Here is a 17,835-nt window from a genome sequence, read left to right as displayed (position 1 = left end):
GACAAACGCAAAAGTTTGTCAGGATTAATGGAACTGCATTAATATTTGTTTTTTTATTGGATTACTTGGGCTATTGTCAGGTGCTTGGACCTGTAGCACTGCGACCTACATAGATCTATTGTGCTCGCCCTTTTTCAGAGTTCGCTACCTAGACCCGTGAGGGACGAGAATGGAAGGATATTCTTAGGAGCGATGGTTAATATTTGTTATTCTTATTAATTTTGCCCCGCGACACTGTTCGCATCTATTCACATCTACGATATGATCTATCTGTGTTTCATTCGAATCCGTCCAGTTTTGTGTGAAATAGTAACAAACACTTTTTTCCGCCATGACTGCCGCCCTGAAACGTTTTCTATTTCTACGTAAAGGTTAAATGGCAGAGCATGTCATATGGCATTTAGTTTGTTTTTTGTATACTTCTTAATGTACAATAAAGAATTTAAAAAATAATTCACACACACGCACTTTTATTGGGAGTTTTGGGCTATTGTCACGTGTTAAAACCTGTGATACGTCGACTTGTATAGATCTATTGTGCTCGCTCTTTTTCATAGTTCCCTACCTAGACCTGTGAGGGACAAGAATCGAAGGATATTCTTAGGAGCGATGGTTTTTATGTTTTTATCTTCCCAGGATAGAGTATATACTTTCCAAAGGAGATATTTCGTTTATGCATGAGTGGGCTACAACCACATACATTGGGCGTTTCCTCATAGCAAAAAATGTCGTTTATATGCAAGTACAATGCTTTGAGCTTGTCTGGAACATGGTACAGTCATCTATGACTCAAATAGAAGATAAATAACATGTTTACAAAACTTTGTTACGTTCCGAGAAAAGTATGAAAATAGGGGATGGCGCAGTCTCCCCCGACGGCAGACAGCGTTAGTCACCACCGGTAGCGGTATGAAAAATATTCGAGGAATCCATTAATTCGACGCCCTCGGTGATCTTGTGGTTTAGCACTCCGATTTACTTCCGATGGTCGCAGGTTCAATACCTCGCACGGCACAAACATTTATATTCTTGAGCATGATTATTTGTATCAATATGGATGTTTGCTATGTAATTATAAAAAAAATTATTGAAACACATTATCAGTTGTGTAGTACTCCTAACACAAGCTCTGCTTAGCTTGGGACTAGATGGCGTGTGAAAAAAATATCTAGCGACTGGCCCCGACTTCGCTCAAACGCAGTTAATGTAAACATCACAGTATGTTTTTTAATAAATACTCATTACTAAAACTTCCTCATAATGGATAAACGTGCATGGCAGTGGTTGTTCATGCACAGGATTTTCATTTTATAAACCTGAAGAGATTGTTTGTTTGAACGCGCTAATCTCAGGAACTACTACAACTTGGATAGTTTATTTTGTCGAAAAAGGCTTTATGCTATATAACATTACGCTACACCAAACTTGCAAAAACGGGGAATATTTAAAAGATAATAGCGAAGTGTTTTATAACCACGCGTACGCAGTAGCGGGCACAGCTAGTATTATATAGGTAAACCATAAAAAAAAAAGAAATTCAGTTGAAACAATAACTAGAAAAGAAAAAAACTACTGCCACCTATCTACATTGACATCGCTGTTACTCCAGTAAGCTCGTGACCACTGCTAGTGCAAGTATTTTGTTTACCATAAAATTATTCTTTTTAATACCCATTAACAATATAAATAATATAAATAATCAAACTGAGCTATTGATTTATAGTACGGGTTCCAAGTCAAGACTCAGGAGATAACAATGTTTTTATAGAAAACATTTTAAATAAAATTCATAGCGCTGACAATATTATCTGATTGTACTAAGAATGAATGCGTAGCGGTTTCTATGTTGATTATCGTATGCCTCTTACATGTTATTGTGTAATTATTTATTTTTAAAAAATCTATTCAAAAGAACGACGCATAATTAATTTTCTTGCTCATTCTCCTTGTCTAGTCTGTATTTCGAATGAGTGGTAGAATAAAAAAAAATATGACTATTTAAAAGTGCTTGTATTAAGTTAGTTTGAATACCAGCTGTACCCGCACTTCGTCCGAGCATTACTCTTTATTACATCAGACAAAAATTGTAAATAATGTTATTTTGGTGTATGTACAGTATTCATATTCATATGCATGTAGTAAAAAACTGTTATTTCAATATTACAAACAGACACTCCAATTTTGTTTACATCTATACTTAGATAGATTATTTCTATTTCTACTAAAGTATTTATATAAAATGATATTATGTTGACGGTACTTGCGCAAGTAGAATGACAGTGAGACTAGCCGTCGCGACTCCCGCCTAGACGTGACGTCACCCCTTTTCCCCTAAATGGTGCTCCGTACCCGTCCCCATGGGTTTATGGTATTTATAGTAGCAATCTGACGGGCAGACGCCATGATCGAGTTTTGTTTACGGACGTAGTAATCTAGCGGTTTAGAACACCGCCTCATTTGCGACAGTCGCGGGTTCGATTCGTCGCACCGTACAAACATTTGTATTCTTAAGTATGAATATATTGGTTTGAGTGTTTTATATGTATATTATGTATGTACTTAAAAAGTGTAAGTATTTGTGTCAGTTGTCTAGTACCCATATCACAAGCACTGTTTTAACTAAATGGTTGAGTCTAAATAACTCTGTATGAATTGTCTAGGAATATTTATGGTAATTGCGTAAGGTTTTACAACAAAGTACCAGAGTCTGTTCTAAATCTGCCTGAAAAAGATTCAAATGTTGTATAAAACACTTGCTTTGTAAAAAAGCTTATAAAATTGAAGAGTTTCTGAACGATAACAATGTTTTTGTAGAAAAAACTTATAATTATTCTCTGCGTAACCTATGGTTGACCGGTAGAAAATGTCGCATGGTGTTAACTCCGCCAAATGTACTGTACTATATATTGTATTGTGTGCATTAAAGTTAAATAAATAATTCACAGCGATGACAATATTATCTGATTGCACTAAGAAATCAGAGATATATAAGATATTCAAAATAGAAACTGCTACGCTGAGTGCGTATCGTATCGTATGCCTCTTACCTGTTATTATGTAATTATTTATTTAAAATAACATTATTCAAAAGACTAACACACGAGTTTCTTGCTCATTCGTCTTGTGATGAGTCTACATTCCGAATGAGTGGTAGAATCAAAATATGACTATTCAAAAGTGCTTGTATTGAGTTTATTTGAATAAAGATTATTTCTATTTCTATATTATAATAGAGTAAGTAATGTTTATTGCATGAAATAATTAATGTTATATTTACAAATACGTAAGTCGGCAGATTTGTACCGACTTCGAAATGATGCAGTTTCTCAATATGACTGTGTTTTCTATGTGTATGTTAGGCAAGTCATCAAACCTAAATTATTTTGATGATTCTTTTCTAAGTCTTTGTGTCATATTGCCTCCATACAGATATTGTCATAATTGGAGTTATTATTTTTTAAGGATAAATATTTAAATTTATTTACATATTAATGTGGATGGTTATAAGGGCAGAGGAAGGCTGAAAAAGAGATGGATGGACTGTGTGAAAGATGATATGGTGAGAAAGGAAGTAAATAACGAGATGCCGGCGAACAGAGATGAAATATTATGAAAGAGAAAAAAATATTACGCCGACCACAAATAAATGGGATAAGGAAGAAGTAGATGAATTAAAATTAAATTAAGTGTAATTTAATACACAAATAAAATACGTCATCATTTATGAATTAAAATGTATATTAATATACAATATGCTATTTCACAAATAAATTGATAATTTATTATAAAATAATAACTAAATGTTTTAATAATATAATTTTAACCTACAAAAAGAGAACGCCCAACGTGGGGCTCGAACCCACGACCCTGAGATTAAGAGTCTCATGCTCTACCGACTGAGCTAGCCGGGCTAATACTGCTCTGACCCAAATTACAATAAGCATTCCGGTTCAGCGACATAAATATTTTATCTGAAGAAATAAGATTTGTAATTGAGAGAAAATTCTTAGCTTGTATCTTGAAGTATTTTGGGCTTAAAGTAGCAATTGTGGCCACTAATTAACTGTCTTTAAGCTTGTATTTAAAGTTCTTAGATACAATATGATGAGATATAGATAGATACATGCGTAGTATGTATCAGGAAGGTTATGGATATGAAAATTTGGATACTTTCTATTCGGATTGGTTTCTAATAAAATTAATTCTGGTAAATTAAATTATTATGGTTATGTTTGACATTCAGTAAGAATATAGACAATTAATAAAGACAAACAATATTAATCTATTCTCAATTAATTAGACCACAGACTTTAATGATAAATAAAAGAGGATATATGAGTGAGTGTGTGTGTCAATACGGTAGTGTGTAAAGAAACATTTATTGACAACCATTATTGATATGAACATACCTACATTTACACATTTTGACATTGGTACATATAATATATGTATATATATGTGTGTGCACACATACACACACATATACACACACACACACTGTAATAATTTTTAATTACTTTAATGTATTTTTTTATACATAATCAAAAAATATATCATCTGTATATATCTAAATATATATAACTCAAAGGTGACAGACGTAGTGATCTATCAACGCACAGCCCAAACCATTGGACGGATCGGGCTGAAATTTGGCTTGCAGGTAGATGTTATGACGTAGGCTAAAAAAGGATTTTGATTAATTCTACCCCCAGAGGGATAAAATAGGGTATGAAACTTTGTCAATTTTAAACCGATCGGGCTGAGACTTTGCATGCATAAAGCTACTATGACGTAGGCATCCCCTAAGAAAGTATTTTGATAAATTCCACTCCTAAGAGGAAAAATTGACGCGAGCGAAGCCGCGGGTAAAATCTAGTAAAATATAAGTGTGCGAAATTTCATTCTGCTTCGTATGCGCAATTTTCGTAAAACGGGGTACAAAGTTTTTACTTCATGTATTAATATATAGATAAATATTTTAGAAATAGAAATAATCTTTATTCAAATAAACTCATTACAAGCACTTTTGAATCAAAATATGACTATATTTTGATTCTACCGCTCATTCGGAATGCAGATTTATCACAAGAAGAATGAGCAAGAAACTTGTGTGTTGCTCTTTTTAATATATGTTAATTTTTTATATAAATTATGAACCGGCAAACGATGCTTTGCCTTAAAATAAAAAAAAAAATTAGGGGTGGACTAACCCTAACATTTAAGGGCATGAAAAATAGATGCTGGTCGATTCTCAGACCTACTCAATACGCTCACAAAATTTCATGAGAATCGGTCAAGCAGTTTCGGAGAAGTATGGGAACGAAAACTGTGACACGAGAATTTTATATATAATAAGTAAGAGGCATGCGATAATCAACATTTATAAAATTTTCTTTAACATAGCACCATTTAGTTAGCTTTTACCTTCCCTATGTAAATAGTATCTGTCAATAGTCAGGTTGTCTGTAAGAAATTGCTGTTAGCAATAAGACTGCCTTATGTATGAATTTTTTTATTATACTTTATTGTTCTTTGTCTGTGCGCAATAAAGAGTTATTATTATTTTATTATTATTATTATTATTATTATCGTTTAGTTTAATATCACGATTACATACAACACAATTGAATTTTTAAAGGATTAATGTAATAATATTTTATTATTATTATTATTATTATTATTATTATTATTATTATTATTATTATTATTATTATTATTATCGTTGCCTGCACTCCCCTCCGTTCTCCGCCTGCCCCCGCGATAATACCAGTGGGTACATAATTGTTACACAATCTTTATATAATATTACCAGCTGTACCCGCGACTTCGTCCGTACAAACATTTGTATTCACGATCATAATTGTTTCTATTGGTACATAGAGAATATGTACGAATGTATGAATTTACAAAAAAGTGCATAATATCAGTTGTCTAGTACCCAAATACAAGCTTTGCTTAGCTTGGAACTAGGTGGCGCTGTGTGAATTGGCCTAAGATATTATAAATATGATTACTGCCGTAATTTGAGCAATTATATCACAGTTTAATAATAAATCTTTAGTGGAATTTAACTTTATTTTTCTAAAATAAAAGTAGTCTGTTACTCCTTATTACATCAGCTACCTGACAATAAAAGTACCGTCAAAGTACCATCAGAATAACACGTAGGCTATATTTTGTATTGAAATTTATCACAGGTGAAACCGCGGGCACAGCTAGTATAAATTAAATAAATCTTAAAGTAATATTTATATATTACAATTAAAAAAATATATTACATTAAAATACAAAATTTAATGTTTCTATTGTTTATAGTGTAAGGTCTATCTAGTGTTTATTTATTTATTTATTTGCTTTGAATAGGTTACATTGTTCTTACACATTAATTTACAGTTCCATATTCAGTTGCATTTTGAGCATGCAAATTTAAATTCATGTTAATATAACTTGTTAAATGTTAACAACGAATGTCATAATTATTTATATTGTTAAATGTCCAACACTAAGTAATAATAAGTATGTCCAAAATTAAAATTAAATGTAATAATAACAATTTATATCATTTATAGGAAATAATCCATGTTTGAAGTTGAGCTTCTTGTTTTAGCGCTGAGGATATGTTGTAGTAGTCGATCATCGTTGAAAATACTTGTTTTATTTTGATATAATAAATTTTAATTTTGGATATAACTGATATTCCGTTGTACTCTTACACTTCATCCCCTTTCCTCTCTACTTTTGTACATATATATGTCAATGTATACTTGCATCGTGTCAGGTTGACCTCCACGCGGTACCCCCTTCACACCATTGTGATAAATTCCCAGTGAATTTGCCACAATGAGCTAACTGACTTGACCCCATGCTCATCTTATCACCCTCCACTGCCCCGCCAGCGTAAACCGTTAGCGCAGGCGATCGCGCCATTCCATTATCATCTATTAAAAAAAAAACTTGCATCGTATTCATGGACAAACAAAACGTATAGTGTAACGGACATCTAATCTATACATCTATACTTATAAATAAAATCGGCGTGTCTGTTTGTAATATTGAAATAACCGTTTTTTACTACATGCATATGAAAATAAATACGGTACGTACACCAAAATATCATTTTTGTCTGTCTGTCTGTTTGTCTGTGTGTTCCGGTTAATCTCTGAAATGGCTAGGCCGCTTTTGACGGGACTTTTTTTGGCAAGCAGCTGATGTAATAAGGAGTAGCTTAGGCTACTTTTATTTTAGATAAATAAGGATAAAATCCACGCGGACGAAGTCGCGGGTAGATAGATATATCGTTTATTTGTTTGTTACTAATCACACACAACATGTTCATAAGAATAGACAATACATAATACGACAGAAGATTTATAAAATTGTGTTATTATGTGTGATTTGTAGCAATACAAACAGGTCGAAGCTCAGCGTGGAACATTGTTCAAGGAACAAAACACTGATTTTCAGCTTCAACCCATTTGAGGGTACGTGAAAATAATAATTAAAATAAAAAGAGCAATATTATTGGTGACTGTGTGTGCGGTGTGTGTATAATAAAAATAATGCAAATAGTTCAGAGTGTAATTTGATATCATTTTAACTAAGTGGTGAGGATTAAACGAAAAAAAAGAAAATATTAATAAGAAAAATATAGAAAAAAAAATTAAAAATCATTACTTGAGATTGCAACCGCTAGCCAAGAAATTTCTGTGGAATGCCTAAAATTTGTTTTTTTAATAAGTATTCTTTGTGATGTTTTTTAAAACTGTGTGGGTACAGCTAGTCATACATACTTTCGCAGCACTGACTACAACAGTAATTTAAGATGACATGTTATTTATTGTTTCAGGTATGCATCACATCAATCATCCATTGTATTTGTAAGTAGACGTATATTATTATATATACTTTCTATTAATTATGTCTTAATTAAATTTTACCCACGTACATTTCGTCGAATAAATAGAAAAATGACATTTTTCAAAATTAGTAGCCAGAATTGCCTCCTTTTATATAATAAGTCAATTAAATTAACCACGCAGTTTTAATCACATTATCTAAATACTTTTAAAATGATATATAATATTTCTGTGTACATTTAAACCTTTGAAAAATAATTTAAATAAATTTAAAATTGTTATATATGCTTGTCTACAAGCAAAGACAAAAATCTATGTAACGTAATGTAATGTCGATTTAATACAGTCATAAACAATCAAATAAAAATATCTTTACTCATGTAGGTCTATTACAGACTCTTATGACAAAAACTGCCGTCAGTTCGGAGAGCACCGATCGATCTCCCGTCCAATTCAAACGGGGATCTAAATTACGACGGCCTAAGCCTAGGTTCGAACCCTAGCGGTGTACTCAGACTAAAGTCGTATCTGTCAGGGGCGAGTTGGCCTTCAGCTGCTCCATAAGTCATTCCGCGGGTTAGGAGTGCCATCTGTACTTGCCCCCCATTGTCCAGTGAAGCTGTAAAGGTTTCGATCTCTCTCCGAAAAAAAAAATCGAGTTAAAAACTGACATGAAATTGTAATAGTCAACAGTTACGACGTGTTTCTGTTGGAGACGTTATATAACGACTTAAGAAGTACTGAATTTATCTAAAAAACCTAGTTAAGTCCATTTAGTAACTTTTTCCCAGGGTCTATGCAGGCCTATGTTTGACTATATTTCTTTTCATTTAACTGGATATGACAATCAAAGTTACGGCCCAAAGTAGTAAACATCGTCTAATCATATGAATAGTATGAATGAACTAAGGTAAAAGCACTAATGCTAGACACATTAAGGACAAACCAAACTTCATTCTCAAAAATGCAAATGTATTTATCAAAAAACTACAGTTACAATTTTTTTTACTGTTAGAGCAACTTTTACAAATTAACTTTTTCATGTAAGATGTTTTAAAACTAACATACTTTTAACTAAGAATAATATTCTTCTTAGGTTTGTCGTAGACACTAAAAGATGACAGCATCAAAAATCAAATCCACCAAAAATAGACATCAATTGGAACTAATAGTAGACATATATAAGATCACTCTAATATTATGTGTTTTATCAAAACAAATCAATAAAAATACTTTAATATGAATACCGAGCACAGCCTGTGCTTTAAAATTATTAAATTAGCAACAAAATATAATCAAATCAAATAACATGAAAATATAATTGTCAGAAAATCAATATTTAGCCATATTGCTTGTCAAAAGTAATTCGATTTTGGCATTTTGGGGAGGCCTTTGCCCAGAGTGGATGTCTTCCAGGCTGGGTTGATGATGATGATGATATTAAGTACTTTAAACTATTCAAATCTAAACTATTGATACTAGGACCTTATTCCTTTGGGGTTCACGAAGAAAGTAGTCTCGTCCATGTTATAAACTCGCTGAGGTGCATTAAGAATATCTGTATGAATATTACTGTTTAGGTAAGTGCCAATTTCTTAAAACCAATTTTTTATTTGAGATATCATTACAGATGCTCTGGAGGCTGTCAAATTTACCTTGTTATAAGGTCAGGGTGACGCTTTAAACAGCTGTTGTACTATCTCTTCCCTGGTCTACCGTTCTTGGATTCTATCTTACTATCTTAAGGTCTTGAACTATTTTCTTAACACTATCTTGTAAGTTATCTTTTCGTATTGGGAACCCTTGTTTGACCATAGCTTTTGCCCATGTTACGAGTATTTTTTCACCGCTTCGGTCACGTAACACCTTCTTCCCATTTTACATCTAATAGGTCTTTCCCTTGACTTTGTTTATCAAAGTTACTCGGGGACTCCGAATTTCTTCTCCGCTGTCGGAACGTCCCGCCTGCATTCTTATATAGCTGCTTCCATATTGTCTTCGGAGTATCGAAACATCAGACCCTTTGCATTGTACTCGAACTTTAATTTGAAATTAATGGATACCTAATAGTTGACACCTAGTATACCCTAATAGTTAACACTGTCTACTTATAGTTAGACTAGTGTAAAATAAACGAAACTCAGATATAAACATTAGTTTTAAAACGTAAAGGCTAAATTTGCATTAAAATAAGCTAACAAAATCAGTTCGATGTAACCCTAATTGAAGACACACATGTCATCTTTTAGGTTTTGTTTGATTTGTGGTACTAATAGTAAACACCACTTCAAATTCATAAAAAAACAAGCCAAAATAACAAGGAAATAGTTCTAATAGATCAATAATTTCATACATTTATAATATCGAAACCAACAATAGCCAATAATCATATATATATAAGACAAAATCATACCTATTAAAAGTCAGTCGCCTTAAGAAAAACGCTAAGAATTACGCACTTATTATCAACCTGCTCATATTGTTTGTTGTCAACTGACGCCGTTTTGAAATTTGCTTGACAATGTATGCAAGCTTTTGGTCACGTATCATAAATGACCCTAGCTATCTTTAATACCAGTAGTGGTGTTACTTAAATGATTAGTTTTCTTAATAGAAAAGATTTTTTTCGAAAGTGTCATCTTTTAGTTCAGTGTCGGGCATTAGTGCTTTTACCTTAAAGACATAAAAAAATATAGCATAATAAATTTTATTCCTATACCCGGTACTAGCGGCTATTTAAAATGTTTAAATTTTAAATTAAGAACGCCCGCTTCCCGCCAAGTTCATTGTCGCTTCCGTTAGCTGTCAATTAACGTGAGACGCGCCTGCGGTGCCCGTGTCATGTGTTACATGGACATGGTCAGTTTTGATACAACACAAGTCGGTATTTTAGGATCGCCCACGTAACTAAAACGGAGGTGTTGGAGTTCCTTTAGATACATCAAAGACCTTTTACAAAACGAAATATTTTTATACAATACGTTATTTTCATAGAGTAAATATACAATACTCTATGACATTAATTGTTATGGAGTAAGTATACTACTCTATGTAAATTTATTTTTTTCTAAAACCTAAGCAGTTTGTACACAACAAACTGCTTAGGTTCTAGAAAAAAACTACTCAAATAAAAAAAAACTTTAGAAAAAAATATGTTCGAAAGTGTACAACTAATTTTTTAACACGGCAAACATATTTGCTATCAGTGTTTTGCATAGTTTCATTTTAACGGTTTGTTTACATTGTTCGAAATGCAAATTCAACCAAAAAGAATGGTGTTACATTCAAGCAAACATTGTATTGTACAATATAACGTTAATCTGTATCCAAACTACTAAATAACCTATAAATTCATAAGAACGCTGCCTCGATGTACCGCGTTGATTTACAATGATTTTTTTTTTTGGGATTATTTGTTTAAGTATGTAATTACTTATTGTTTACTATAAGAATTAAATGTTGAAGATAAACAGAACATTATTATAAAAACTCCATTTTACGTGAAATGGTGTACGTTGCAATTTGCAAGCAAGCAGCCGTCATTTGTCTAAACAAACTCTCCACTTGCTTTTTCTACTAAACACTAAGCACTAAACGCCAGTAAATTAAAGTGTGTACTGGTCAATATAATGTTAGCTTGTATTCCATTACCAAAATTCATTATCATTGTTACACGGCTCGTAGTTTTCTAACAAAAAATCTCACATTCGCACAAACGCCGAGTAATGTATGTACCGTTAGGGCGTCATAAAAAAATCGCCTTTATGATTTATACAATAAGGTTGGTAGGTAAACGAGTCGCGAAGGTCAACGCTATGGCCCCTAGCGGTACTATGAACTGCCGTGAATTTCGTTCAGAGAAAACTTGATAAAGTGTGATTGTACTCGTAAGTTTGGTAGAACGATTTGGCCTTAATTAAATAGAAAAAAAAAAACTATACTGATTTATTCCAAATTCAAATTATTCCTTCGTCCCGATAAAGCCCAATAATGATTTTATGTCCTTTGCCTGTCTGAATTGAATGAATTTTAAAACAACAACCAATATTGACTACAGTCAATACGCAGACTGCATAACTACTACAGGTAATTCAAATTTTAAATAAAGTCTCCAGATATTTTACTTTCGTGACATCCTTCACTGGCACAAAAGAACTTCTTCACTCAATAGGAAAAAATGACGTCAAAGTCCCCATATAATTTTGCCCGTGTTTTGTATAGTGGTGTACAGTAAAATTATTGGTTTTGGGATATACTTCATTCGTAGGATCGTTTGCCCAAGTGCCGAAAGCCAAGGGCTTTGCTTTCCCGACATATAGCGTTCCAAAAGGGTCTCGGGGGCGCAGGTCATGCGTTATGGTAGGCAACTGATGGCTCCCAAAGCTTTGGAACCGGCACTTGAACAGATTCTAATAATTATGAAGTCTAGCCCAAAACCAATAATATCACTGTAGACCACTATGCAAAATATGGATTAAGCTTAGCTTCCCTATTTATTATGAGTCTAATCAGTGATGCCGCACTGTCTTACCTAGTGCCACAAATAGCTTGCTTCTCATGTTAGTGTTCCCGGGTCATTGGGCTCCCTAAAATATGGTCGAGCGCATTGATGGCTGGATCATCCGTCAAACTCGTGAACGAGTGCTGCTTGTAGGGACTGGTCTGTTCTTATCACTACGACTGATTTAATTTTATTATGTTTTTATATTTGAGCCTAAATAAATTAGTGCTGGCTGTAGTTTATATTCACGCGTTTCGACTTGTAAAATGTGAACTTACAAGGATTGTTTAAAAGATCAACACACAAGTTTCTTGCTTATTCTTCTTGTGATGAGACAGCTTTCCGAATGAGCGGTAGATTAAAATAAATTGTTGACTATTCAAAAGTGCTTAAATTAAGTTTATATGAATAAATTATTTTCTGTTCTATGTTCCAATATGAAGGATAAAAATACAGGTTACAATTGCATGACAAAGTGTCAGCAGGTGTCATAAATTGTTTTTGGCATTCCATAGTTCGTGTCTATGACCGACGGTTGTCACCTTTCATCACATGGATCATTGATCGTATGCCATTCAGTTAGCTTAAAAAAATATCACCATCATCTGCTTCTTCCTTATCCAATTCATTTATAGTCGGCGTAATGTTTTTATTTTCAATTTATCCATGTTCGGAGTCATCTCGTTATTGACTCTTTCTTGTCGTATTATATATCACACAGTCCACTGTATCGGCCTTCCTCTGTCCTTCATATCCACATTCAAATGTAATTATTTCTTTAAAATATTATCTTATAAAAATAGATATAAGATTATTCAATTAAATTCAATTTGTACTGTGACTGAATTGAATTTGACTGTACATGTATATATATTTTTTCTTTATTTTAATCGGCGATCAGTCGCAAGTCTATAAGCAGGTATGTTGAATGCTGCTTGTTATGTAGGCGAAGTGGTCAGCACCACTTCTGTTTTTCTATAGCATATTCCTCGTCTCCAGTCTCTTGACTGTGTGAGAAGGCTCTAAGAGCTGTGCTGCCAATTGATCAGGATGGCTAAAGAGTCGGTCTGTATACTTCTTGTTGTACCGCTTTGTTTTGTCATGAATTGTTGACACAGACTGTACATATGTATATACTTATGTGTTACTATGCTTAACTTACGGTATCCATATACGGCACCCTAACACGTTCCAGCCAATGGCACTTGACCGATTTTTATAGTTCTCGTAATCGATCCTTCGCGTCTTGAGCCGGGAATCGAATAGCGGTCCCTATACTTTTCTGGAATAGGTATGCATGTACTTTCACGTCGTTATTTCTATATGTAAGGGCTATTTTTAGTTGCAGAGGTTATTAATGGTTTTCAAAAATGAGGAGGAGTTTATCATGTGCTATTGAAGGGATGTTATTATTTTTAATTAAAATACTCGCTGATGTAAGTGTATAGGTGATAGAATTAAAACAAAATATAAAAGTTTATGTACATAAAAAAAAGCTTTATATATTATTTTATTACTATATATACTATAATAGTACTTTATGTGCACAACGCACCTTTTTATATATTATATATATTTTTTATTGTCTTTTGATATAGAAAAACGGCAGTATTAATAATGTACATTTTTTACAAGACAAGCATTTAAAGTTTTTTTTAATTTATTTAAATTATTTTATCCTTTAAAGTTTTACACAAAAGTATTATATTATCATATTAATAGTATTTAGATTATGATTAAGACGGCGTATTCATTTATATAATTTTGAAAAATGTCATTTTTCTATTTAATCGACGATATTTTGACATAATAATTCTTCTGTTATATGTTTTACTTTTCATACCTACAATTACACTATTTCAGTCTAAAAACCGTCTTTCCAGAATTATATTACCAGCCTAATATACTGTACATTAGGCCGATAATATAATCCTTCGCTCACAGTTTAGATGTTTATTATTATGTTTAACCCAAGCAAAGTCGGGATATACCACTATTGTATAATATTAAAACAACACGGAAATTGAACTTTAACTCGACGCACGTGGGTTGTATATCTAATGCTGTTTATTAGTTTGACCGGGCATTCCTCTTAAATGAACGGCCTAGGCCAGGGTCGGAGCACGTAGGGTTACAGGGCGTAGGAACAAAATTAAACGTTATTAAAATTTAATATAATTTATATACTATCTGACTCGCGCGACTTCATCTACATCACACTTATAATTATGTATCGCCCAATATACATAATAACTTTTTAAATTAATGCTGATGAATTATTCTGATATATAAGCTATGTTATTGTAAAGTTTCATCAAAATCCGTTATGTAGTTTTTGCGTGAAAGAGTAACAAACATCCATCTATACTCACAAACAAATAGACTGCCAAAATGCCGAGCTTGTCAAATATAGTTAGATTTTGTCAAATTCAAATTTCGTTTCGTCCCTATTTCGAATTTATGACCACAAATGCAGATATATTTGATAATGTAATACCCTCCATAGTCTCATTTCTACTTGCAACCTGCCATAAATTACTAAATACGATTTGACAATGAAAATTGAAACTTAAACAGCCATTCCCCAAGGTGTATTATCAATAAATACATCGTTATCGGTAATGGATAGACAAACAAACCCGACAACTTTTCCTCGGAGCTGTCAAGAGCAATTTCTATGCGTACCACCTACTTGCTTGGAGATAGAACGTAAGTAATGGTACTATAGACGAGTACGGAAACCATAGAGTCAAAGACGTAAGTAATAGATACGCCGCTAGAATCTCAAAACCATAGACACAACCATAAGTAATATTACTATAGCCCACTACGGAAACAATACATGTAAGTAATAGATACACCGCTAGCATCCCAAAACCATAGACACGGGCCATAAGCATCTCTATTTAGAAAGTGATGGATGTATAAAAACGTTACCGTGATTGTTTATTAACTAAAAATCGCTATGTAGTTAATTTATATGCGGTCGAAGAGCGAGAGATATACCAGCGGATCTCTCTACAATCTTCTAAAAGAACCTGGCCTATCTAAAACTGTAGTAAGTTCTACACTAGAACATGTATCAAGAGCTGCACCAGCAGGCCAATTTGGATACCAAATTTGGCTGGGCAGCAAGAGAAACACGAGCAGTGAAGGTGAGTGTTGACCCCTTAAACCTACACCCGGGTCAAATCCCGAAAACTGCTAAGAGTTTCCCTCTCTGCCACTCCATGGAATTTGGCGCACTTTAAATTTATATGGCGAATATTATAATACATATTATAACATGAAGGTGAGTGGTGACCCCTTAAACCTACACCCGGGTCAAATCCCGAAAACTGCTAAGAGTTTCCCTCTCTGCCACACCATGGAATTTGGCGCAGTTTAAATTTATATGGCGAATATTATAATATATATTATAACATGAAGGTGAGTGGTGACCCCTTAAACCTATATCCGGGTCAAATCCCGAAAACTGCTAAGAGTTTCCCTCTCTGCCACACCATTGAAATTGGCGCAGTTTAAATTTATATGGCGAATCTATAAATATAAATGAAATCCTCTCTGCCACAGCATGAATCCTATAAAATTTGGCGCAGTTTAAATTTATATGCCGACTGAGTCAGAATTTCACAGCAAAACCCCGCATCGAAAGCATCGAGATGCCGCCTTAATACACCTATCAGTACAGAAAACCTTCAAATACCTCTAGAATACTTTAGAATGCCATATTTAGTGCAAAAAACACAGCCTCCCGTATGTCAACGAAATTTGATCTATATTGGTTGGTGGAGTGAAGCTTCGCAAAGACAACTTGTAATACGAGACTAATAGGTTCAAGATGTCACAATACATATACTGTGACGTCTGTTGTATTGTTTATTATTGTATCACTAGCTGTGCCTGCGGTTTCATCCGCCTATGAAATTTATAGCCTATTAGCTTTTACTTGCGGCTTCGCTCGCATAACTTCATTACTGGCTGTTAAATGGCGTTGGAGTAAAAAATATAGATATTTAGTTTTTTTTTTAATTTGTTTTTTTTAATAAAAAGTTTCTCATGTTCATTCTAATACATTTAAGAACATGTGTGCAATATTTCATGGTGATCGTTTCAGTAGTTTTTACGTGAAAGCGTAACAAACATTCCTACTTTCACATTTATAATATTAGTAAGGATATGTTATTCTGATATTATAAGCTATATTGCTGTAAAGTTTCAACAAAATCCGTTCAGTTTTTGTGTGAAAGAGTAACAAACATCCATCTGTACTAGCAAACTTTCACGTTTATAATATTAATGATTAACAAGATGAGCAAGCTGACCCGTGCTCACTTAGATTGGTAAACATTTTTGCTTGTTATCAACCGCCGATAAGAGAAATTTATTAAAGTACCAATATCGCCATTAAAAAATAGGAGTTAATTGTAAAATGACATGAAATTTAGGGTTGTGTGTATTTTAAAGCCGAAACATAAAGTAATGTGTCCCAAAAAAAGACTAATGATTTATTCTAAGACCTTTGTTCGGTGTTCCCTTCACATATAAAGAATTTGAATTTAATAAAGAGAAAGCACTCAAATCCAGTGTCGTGTCAATGTTCTGCCAACTAGTCTTCAGTAATATTACTGGTTGGTCATAACAAGAATAAAAATATTACTGCAATTTTGTAATTTTGTTGCAATGGTGCGATATGCCACTCGATCACAAAAGACATTTGAATTTAGAAGTCTATTTTTTTATTTAACATAGACAAGAGATGAAATTTGACCTTAGACTTTTCGAATTTCGAAATAATATAAAGCATATGATGAATTAATAATAAAATTTATGGCACTGGATACCTTAGATTCTTCGAATTTCAAAATAATATAAAACATAATATAATGAATTAAAAATAAGCTTTATGCCACTGGATGAGCGTATCGTATATTAATATTTGAATTTAGAATTTCCTCCGGCACGAAGCCGAAATTTTATATTTAACAGAGACAAAATTAGAAACTTTCTTTTTCGATTATAATAGACAATCAATGAATTAAAAACCTGCCAGCAGGTAACAGAGAGTTTTGCGTCGGAACTCAGAATAATTATGTAAATAATGTCGGTCAGTGGGCGCGTGCGTGTGGTCAGATGTGTTCAGGATGTGCCGTCGATACAAAGCTGGCAATGTATTTAATTCAAATTCAAAAATCATTTAATCATGTAGGACATTTTTGCCGCTTATGAACGTCAAATTTTTTACATTATAATTTTAATTTTATCCCTACTTACAGTTCAGTATATAGATCCAATTGAGAAGAACTGGCTAGCAACTCAATTGAATATATATTTTATTACACATTTTTTTTATATGAAAATGGTTATAGTAAACGATCCGTAGCCTAAGGACATCTGAATCACCAGGAGTGCCGAGTCACGTGTACGTTACAGACTCTTGAACCTTAATACCAATTTCTTGAAAAATCCTATATTATA

The 17,835-nt window shown here is 33.1% G+C and overlaps 1 non-coding gene across 1 annotated transcript; it reads right to left on the bottom strand.

The window, feature by feature from the left end:
- Positions 1-3,838: 3,838 nt before the first annotated feature.
- Positions 3,839-3,911, bottom strand: Trnak-cuu (transfer RNA lysine (anticodon CUU)). Its single transcript has one exon. It is a non-coding gene; the product is annotated as a tRNA-Lys (tRNA).
- Positions 3,912-17,835: the final 13,924 nt, after the last annotated feature.

The sequence above is a fragment of the Achroia grisella genome, unplaced genomic scaffold, assembly GCF_030625045.1.
Source record: "Achroia grisella isolate CSIRO2021 unplaced genomic scaffold, CSIRO_AGI_Agris_v1 utg2156, whole genome shotgun sequence".
NCBI lineage: Eukaryota > Metazoa > Arthropoda > Insecta > Lepidoptera > Pyralidae > Achroia > Achroia grisella.
This window is presented reverse-complemented; position numbering and strand designations above follow the sequence as displayed.